Source organism: Sorex araneus, chromosome X (genome assembly GCF_027595985.1).
Source record: "Sorex araneus isolate mSorAra2 chromosome X, mSorAra2.pri, whole genome shotgun sequence".
Lineage (NCBI taxonomy): Eukaryota > Metazoa > Chordata > Mammalia > Eulipotyphla > Soricidae > Sorex > Sorex araneus.
In genome coordinates, this window is record NC_073313.1 from 106,836,366 (window position 1) to 106,846,029 (window position 9,664).

At 40.1% G+C, this 9,664-nt stretch overlaps 1 pseudogene; it reads left to right on the forward strand.

Annotated features, from left to right (window-relative positions):
- The first annotated feature begins 7,772 nt into the window (after positions 1–7,772).
- Positions 7,773–8,492, forward strand: LOC129399763 (BRCA2 and CDKN1A-interacting protein-like; annotated as a pseudogene).
- Positions 8,493–9,664: the final 1,172 nt, after the last annotated feature.

Sequence of the window (9,664 nt, forward strand, 5' to 3'; positions counted from 1 at the left end):
AGCACTGTTTGCTCTTAAGGCAGGGATCTTGGACGATCACTGAGAGGAAGTTCACTCAATCTCCAACCTCACATAATGACAAAAACAGTCGGTGCACACTCGGATGCCGTTTATTTCCAGATCAGACCACGATGGTTAGAGCAGATATGGCCAAAGCTAGATCTCTGACAAGATTTTCTCAGATGGTTTCAAAAGAGTTGCTGCAGTCCACCTGGTTTCCTCAAACACAATGAGGCAGAAAACAGCCTTAAAAAATCCTATCTCCCAAAGCATTTGTGAATTCCACCTGTCTGAATTTAGTGCGAATTCTTTTTTTTTTCTTTTTGGGTCACACCTGGTGATGCACAGGGGTTATTCCTGGCTCTTCACTCAGGAATCACTACTAGCGGTGCTCGGGGGACCATATGGGATGCTGGGAATCGAATCTGCGTCGGCAGCGTGCAAGGCAAACATCCGACCTGCTATGCTATCGCTCCAGCCCCCAATTTAGTGGAAATTCTTAAAAATATGTGAGAATCACTTTTCTCATTCATGATGCTGTTCATGCGCAACTTTCCTTTATTTCTTGATTCATCAGAGTCACCAGCCACCAGGCAGGCTTCCATGACTACACCTTGTGATGGACCACGAGATCAATCCAGGGATGGACTTCTCCAGCACCCCAGCCTTGCCTTAATGTTTTAATGTTTAATGTTTATCTTAATGTAAAATTAATATTTACATGATAATCATGTAACTATAACAAAGACAAACATTTTTATAGGCTTGAGGGGTAGTTGGATAAATGGAGACAATGGTGGAGGGAAGGTGAGAGTGGTGGTGGGTTTAGTGTTTGAATATTGAATGCCTGTAACAAATCATCATGAACAACTTAGTAAACTACATTGTTTAAATAAAACTTTTGGAAGAAATTTTTAAAAACAGAGATCCATATGATCCAGAAATACCACTTCTAGGCATTCATGTGAAAGACTAATTTGAAATGGTATTCACAACCCTATATTCATAGCCATATTATTCTTAATAAGACCTGGAGTCAACTTAAATGCCCATTGACAAACAACTAGGCAAAAACCTTTTGTCTATATACTCTGTATATAGATTATTGCTCTGCTGATACCACAGAGGAAATCGTGCCGTTTCGTAAAATGTAGTTGAGTTTCAAGTAATTGTTATAAGTGAAATAAGTTAGGAAGTGAAAGAGTGATTGGATTGTTCTAACTAGAATTTGTTCCAAGTAGAATTTGTGGAATATTAATAACTAAAGATAACAAGAAAACAAACAGCAAGAAACAACCAAAATAATTTCTAGACTTTGGTAAAACTATGGTGATTGCAGAAGAAAGGGGGAGAGCATGGGACAATTAAGAAGAATCTGTGATAGTCATCCGAGCCGCGGGGGGCGGGGGCACTGGAGTGGGGCGGCGCCAGCCCAAAACTCCAAGTGGTCCCGGCCGCCGGAAGTCACGCCCTCGACCCACCCTCGGCCCCATCTTGATGCCACAATCCACAAAGAAGCGGCAGGCATTCTGGTGAGCAACACGGCCCGGACAATGCTCCGGACCCGAATCGGGGCCAGCAACACCGGGGGGCTGGAAGGAGGAGGTGCCGCCAGCACACCTTCTCCAGATGGAACCCTGGCGACACTGAGCAGCAACTAACACGGCTCCAGGATTCGGGACTGGGACACATCCGAGCCTTTTCTAAAACCTGAAAACATACAATCTTTTAATGAAAACTAATTATCAATTGCCTCCTTATTAGGGTTATCTTGTTTGGGGATATAACTCCCACAACAATAGTGAGTTTTGTGTTGAAATATGGAACGTAATCAAGGTGAAGAGAAAATAAATTGAAATTCATCAGTTATACAGTTGGGGTGGGGGGCGGGGAGTATACCTGGGATTTTGGTGGTGGAATATGGGCACTAGTGAAGGGATGGTGTTTGAATACGGTATAACTGAGACATAAACCTGAGAACTCTGTAACTTTCCACATGGTGATAAAATTTTTAAAAAAATAAAAATTAAAAAAAATAACCAAAATAAAGAAAAACAAAACTACAGAGATTAAAAAAAAGAAGAATCTGTGATAGTGTGATGGAACTAAAAATTTGATAGGAATAGTAACAGTTACATAGAAGTACAGGTATTAAAGCTAAACCTCTGAAATTCCATAATAGTAAAAGCCAAATTAAAACTATTTTTAAAATATTTTTCAGACTTGAACATGTCGTGAATTGAGATGAAGTTTAAAGTCTAAAGTGCAATGTCTGTGGCTGGAGCTATAGCACAGTGGGTAGGGTGTTTGCCTTGCATGCGGCCGACCTGGGTTCGATTCCCAGCATCCCATATGGTCCTCTGAGCAACGCCAGGGGAAATTCCTGAGTGCAGAGCCAGGAGTAACCCCTGAGCATCGCCAGGTGTGACCCAAAAAGCAAAAAAAAAATAACAATAATAAAGTGTAATGTCTCCAAAGCTCACTTTAAGTGGAAGGAAGAAAGGAAGGAAGGAAGGAAGGAAGGAAGGAAGGAAGGAAGGAAGGAAGGAAGGAAGGAAGGAAGGAAGGAAGGAAGGAAGGAAGGAAGGAAGGATGGAAGGAAGGAAGGAAGGAAGGAATTACAGATTTTAGTTTTCAATATGGAAGCTACTAGAGCTCTGTATGCTCTCTTGGATGGGCATGCTTAGGTTATCAATAAATTAACACTAGTTATTTACTTGTTCAAATTAAAATTGAAACACAGCTTCAATAGAGCTCAAACTATTATTATTCCTTCCTTAAAATTATGCACCTAAGAACAGAATAAAGGAAGCCCTCACTTATAAAACATATTAACTGGAGCAACTACATCTTCGTATAAAATATATTACATAAAAGTTGCATAATATATATGTAATACAAAAAGTAGCTAGATATTTGACAAGGGAGAAACAGTAGAAGACTTTGAGAATTCTTGTCTTTATATAATCATCAAACAAAAAACTAAAGTATGGAAAATATCTTACTGAACACTATGAAATAGTGAACTAGGAATATATATATATGAAAATGGGTAAACTGTAATTTTTGCTTTTTTGCAAGAGTGCATTTCCCAAAATGCAACCAAGTTAGTAGCAGAAATTATTTAAAGCCTCCCAAGTTTAAAGTGTTGAAAGCCTTAATTGCCTTTCAAAATTTGGAGCCAACACAACAGCTATAAATTTAGGGAGAAATGTAGTGGAAGGTAATGTAGTGGAAGGTAATGTGCTACATTGGGAGCTCAGTTTCAAAATCTACTTGTAAAATCTTTCCAAATTCTTGGCTGTATATTAATCTTGGCATGTATGAATGAAATCCCAGGGAGACAAATCAATTAGAGTGAACTAAAATTATTGACTAGAGATTTTAGTTACTGCATGACACACTGAAGATGTTGAAAGTTGAGTTGGTTCTGTAATAATAAACATTCATTCTTCAGGAGGATGTAACAGTCTCCAGAGTTGTTATAGTGTACAATTTAAAATGTTCTGTAACCTATAAAAATTTTTAGTTATGCAAAGAAAATAGAAAATTTGACTTATACTTAAGATTAAATCAGTCAGTAGAAAATGCACATTGGATTATATATAGTATAGTAAGCAGAAAATACTTTTGAGAAAAATTTATAAATATATTTAAGGACTGAAGAATTTACAGATTGGAAATGTGAGCAGAGAAACAACTATAAATATAAACCTAACTTCAAATAAAAAAGAAATACTATAGAAATACTATAACATGGAAATTTTTTTAATGAAATGAAAAATTCACTAGATAGGTTTTGAAGACAACAGAAAAATCACCGAGCTTGAATGGTCAATAAATAAAATACATTACTCTGAGAAAACAGGAAAAATTATTGGATACAAATAAATTTTCTCAGAGATCTATGGGACAGTATGTTTCTGTCCAGCATTGGCTCCTGGAACACTGGCCATCTCGATGGAATAAAATGAACCTTAAACACTATTTTAATCTACAAAAAGTACTAATTTATTCATGCAACTGACTCTGATCGCCAACACTGTATATGGTCTCATGAACACCGACAGGATTGATAACCTGAGCAGGTGTAGGCCCTGAGAACCACAAGGTATAACCTCAAAACAAAAATAAATATAAAACAAAACCCCTACTAACTTATTATGTATAATTGAACTAAACAAAGAAACTTGGAATAGTTAAAAATTTAGGGGATAGAAATAGTATAAAAAAGGGGCTGGAGCAATAGCACAGTGCCTTGCACGTGGCCAACCCAGGTTCAATTCCCAGCATCCCATATGGTCCCCTGAGCACTGCCAGGAATTAATTCCTAAGTGCATGAGCCAGGAGTAACCCCTGTGTATTGTCGGGTGTCACCCAAGAAGAAAAAAAAAGAAATAGAGTAAAATAAAATAAAATCATTGGCACATGAGCCAGATATAATACAGAAGATAAGACGCTTGCCTTACACATGGGTAACCCAGTTTTGGTCCACAGTACCACATATGGTCACTGGAGCACTGCCAGGAACACCACTACGGTGTCCCAAATATCTATAAATATACATATCACTAAAGGACTCTTTTTCTAAATTTAAAAAATGATCATCATGAAGTCAGAGCAAAAGTAGAGTGTGTAGGGCATTTTACTTGCGTGTTGCTGAGCAAGTTTCAATCCCCAGAATCCCATATGGACCATGGGAACCCGCCAAGAGTGATCTCTGATTCAAAAGTAAGCAGTGAACACTGCTGGGTGTATCCCCCTCCCACCGAAAATATAGCTTGTCAAAAGACATCATTCAAAAAAATAATGAACAAGTCACAGACTGAGAAAAAATTATTTTCAAAATATCTATCTGAGGTCAGGTTTATACTAAGGATATATATAGATGTCTATAATTCAAATCTTAAAAGACACAAATGAAGGTATTTTTAAAAGAGCAAAACACCAAATATTGATGACTATATAGAACAAAATTAACTCATAATATAAATATAAAAGAGGAAAATTATAATGTTTTATAAAGTTAAATATGCACTTTAGGTGGCTACTAGTGTGGCCGCTTGATCTCATATCTCTTCATTCTCAGTAATGGAAAACAAATTATCAAATGCTTCCTTTTCAGCAGGTCCGACTTTAGGGGGGAGAAACTCCAAATAATAATAGTGAGTTTTCTTTGTTGAAATATTGAATGTAATCAAAGTAAAGTGAAAGTAAAGTGAAATTTATCAGTTACACAGGCGGGGTGGGACCTAGGGGGTGGGGGATGTATACTGTGATATTTGGTGGTGGAATATGTGCACTGGTGAAGGGATGGGTGTTTGAGCATTGTATAACTGGGACTTAAACCTGAAAGCATTGTAACTTTCCACATGGTGATAAAATAAAAAATAAATTTAAAAAAAAGAGTGGAGTACTTCCTAGTATTTTCTAGATGGGTACCAAAGCAGATTACTGAGTGAGATTTCACAATGTCTACTGATAAACAGAATGCTTGCACAGCTTCATTAATTCTCTCAGTTTACTTTTAATAATATCTGTCATTGATGATTAGTTAGGGGCTGGAGCGATAGCACAGCGGTTGAGTGTTTGCCTTTCATGCGGCTGACCCGAGTTCGATTCCTCCGCCCCTCTTGGAGAGCCCGGCAAGCTACTGAGAGTATTGAGCCTGTGCGGTAGAGCCTAGCAAGCTACCCTTGCATATTGGATATGCAAAAAACAGTAACAATAAGTCTCTCAATGAGAGATGTTACTAGTGCCCGCTCGAACAAATCGATGAGCAACGGGATGACAGTGATGATTAGTTAAAGAAACTTTGGTACATCTACACAATAGAATACTATGCAGATTTTAGGAGAGATGAAGTCATGAAATTTGCCTATAAGTGGATAGACATGGACAGTATCATGCTATGTCAGAAAGAGAGGGACAGACATAGAAGGACTTCACTCATTTGTGGAGTATAGAATAACATCATATGAGGCTGACACCCAAGGACAGTAGATAGAAGGGTCAGGAATATTGCTTCATAGTTGGAAGCCTGCCTCACGAGTGGGCAAGGAGAGGACAGCTGGGATAGAAAAGAGATCACTAAGAAAATGATGGTTGGAGGAATCGGTCAGGATGTGAGATGTGTGCCAAAAGTGGATAAATGACCAAACATGATAACCTCTCAGTATCGGCATTGCAAACCATAATGCCACAAAATAGACAGAGTATGGGAATATTGTCTGCCATGGGGGCAGTGGGAGGGTGGGAAAGGTGGGGGTATACTGGGGATATTGGTGGTGGGGAATGTGCACTGGTGGGGGGATGAGTGTTTGATCATTGTGTGATTCTAACTCAGACATGAAAGCTTGTAACTATATCTCACGGTGAATCAATAAAATTTTAAAAAATAAAATAATAAATAAATATTCACTTTAGGATCGGAGAAATAGTTTAGTGAGTAATGTGCTTGCCTTGCTTGCTGACCTGGGTTTGATCCCCAGAACACTATGTGGTCCTGCAAGCTCCACCAGGAGTGATCCCTGATCATAAAGTGTAAAAAATTATAAAGTCACTCGTGCGTGGGGGAGGGTGATGATGTGTGTGTTGTGTTCTGTTGTCCTCGGGCTTTCGGGGACAGCTCTCTCTCGCACACGCCTCTCACATTCAGTGTTCTCAAGCTGCTGTGTATGGACCGGATCAGGATGGCTCCTCCTTGTGCTCTGCTTCTGTGTGTGCCTCTGTGCCTTCTTCTGTCTGTCTACCTCTGCCTCTGTCTCTGTAGTCTCTCCTCTGGTCTCTTCCGACCTCTCTCTGTCTCTGCTTCTGTGTCTTCTCTCTGCTTCTGTGTCTTCTCCTGTGTCTTCTCTGCTGCATCTGTCTTGCCTCTGCCCTTCTGTGTGTCTTCTCTGCTGCTTCTGTCTTGCCTCTCTCTCCACTTCTGTCTTGCCTCTGCTCCCTCTCCCGCTTACACTTAGTTTACATAGCAATTACATAGGGTGGTGACACAAAGGTGGGTTGGACATTAACAAATCAACAAGGAAGGGTAAGACCATTTCTCCAGGAGATTAACAAATCTCATCTAAGGAGATTGCACCAGATTACTAGGAGATCTGCTCAAGGGTGGGACCCAAACAAGGGTGTGTCCCTTTCTTCCTTCCTCAGCTAGTAATACATTTAGATAGTTATAGTAAATTTACTTCTAATATTTCTAGCAATGTCATTCTGTATGAGCACAGTAAGAGATATATCAGAATTAAAGTTTGGTTCTTCCTTAGGACATTCACTATATATTCCAGACCACAATCCTCAGACCAGGTCCTAGTCTTGTCATTACCTTTTAATCATGACAGCATTTGTCTATGACCATGTTCTCAACTTATAATTAAGTATTGTGACGCTTTGGCCTGGCCCATTTTGATGCCAGGGTAGCTCACAGCTTGTCCTGGGTCCATTCTGTCCCTAGTTGGGACCTTGCTTTTGGGGTGCTAGGAACTAAGGGCAATTGAGTTGAGAAAGCAGATGCCCAGGAGTAAATATTATTGGAGTCAATCAGCACCCAAGTTACAAAGCATAATATTAACTGTCTTCCTGTGTCCATACAGAAAGGCCATTGCTCTAAGGTAAACTAAGCTCCCTGCAACAAGGCTATAAGGACAAACCCAATTTTATCCTACAATAAAGCCAGGATAAGCCCTTTGGGTGGGGCTTATAAACAAGTGTACACTTTAACTTATAAATTCTATGTTAACAGAAATTATGTTAGGCTGAGGCTTTAGCGGTGCATGCTGGACAAGGAGGCTCAGCAGATGCCTGTTGTCCAGACCCCATACCACTGCAATCAGCAGGAGGATGATGAAGTGGAGAACGAAGAGGAAAAATAGGATGACAGAGATGAAGTCAATGAAGTAGGTCGTGGGCAAGGAAGTGAACATTGAATTTGAGGCTTATGCAATCTCAAATATCGATTATTACAGGATCAAGAGGTAACTACAACAGCTGTTCCTCAAATATCCCGGGAACACTGCTGAGTTCACCAAGCTTCTCATTCAGCAGAACCATGTTGACAGCATGAATAAGAAAACAGACTTTTCAGAAGACAGCATGGTAATGTGGACAAAGATGAGATCTTAAGTTTCATCAGTCTGTTCAACTTAACTGAAAGAAAGGAAAGAACTCACAGAAGCTCATGGAACTAACAGGCCATGTGGGAAGTGCCACTTCTACCATCTGATCAGCAAGACATTTGTGGAAGATGGGAAGGACAATTCAAAAATAATTTGAGGGCCCAAGGCAAAGAAGAGCTCAACTTCACTAATGCAGAAGAATTTTCCTATGAGAAGGTGCTCCTGAAGTTTAGCTTCATGGTGCAGGAGAGCAGCACATGTCTGGGAGGCAGGTCGGCCTTCAATGACATGCTGTTGAAGCTCCTGGGAATGGTTATGGTGGTCCCAAAGAACAGGATGGGTGAGACCATATCCACATTGCAGAAGCACCTGACCTAATGACAGGGCAGCAGGAGGCTGTTGGAGACCAAACACTCAGGGACTATGTCCTGACCAGCTTGTGACTTTCAGATCATGGCCCTCTACAAAAGGAGATTTGGCTCTCACTTGTGTCTGTGACACGTTTAGAAAACCTACTTTTCCATCTTGGTCAAATTATGCTTGGTTAACATATTTCAAGGATAAAAAATATACTAATTTAAAGAAAACAATAAAAAGATCTATTTTTATTGAAAGGCAAACACCCTACCACTGTGCTATCACTCCTCAGAGAGCCCGGCAAGCTACCAAGAGTATAGAGCCCGTGCAGCAGAGCCTGGCAAGCTACCCATGTGTATTGGATATGCCAAAAGCAGTAACAATAAGTTTCTCAATGAGAGATGTTACTGGTGCCCGCTCGAACAAATCGATGAGCAACGGGATGACAGTGACAGGGATTTTTATTGAAAAATTATATTTGGCATTAGAACAAGAGTAATTAAAATGTGACTATAAAAAGTGTATGTACACAAAAGAATCTCCAAATCAAGAAGCTTGCTGCAGAGATGCCTTCGGACTTTGAGCCAGGCCGAACTCACAGGAATGCCTCAGATGGGAGCAGACATTATCCGTCCACCTGCCCCCCAAGAAATTTGGCAGCCACTAACTTCCAGAACACAGTGAGAAGTCCAGGTATGCAGGTTTAGTGATGGCAAACTCCAGGCCTCAAGGGATAGGGGATGAGCTGGTCCTTCTCATTCCCATGGAACCCTGGAGGTCAAGCCCACAAACTGCCTCTGGCTGCTATTTAAGCTCCTTTACAGCCATGATTCAGAGACACAAAAAAGAATCTCCAAACTGAGCAGCACGCTGCATAGATTTTTCCAGATCCAAATTATCTAAAATTTTAGAATTCCAGGAGCACGCGGCCAATCTTGCAGCCACGCAACATCTTATGCTATTTATAACAAACAATACAAAAGAGAGTATGGAGGATATTGTCTGCCATAGAGGCAGGGGGAGAGGTGGAATGGCGGGAAGATACTGGGGACATTGGTGGGGAAAGATGTGCACTGTTGGAGAGTTGGGTGTTCGATCATTGTATGACTGAAATTCAAACATGGAAGCTTTGTAACTGTATCTCATGGTCACTCAATTTAAAATATTTTAAAAAATCGTATGACAGTATTCAT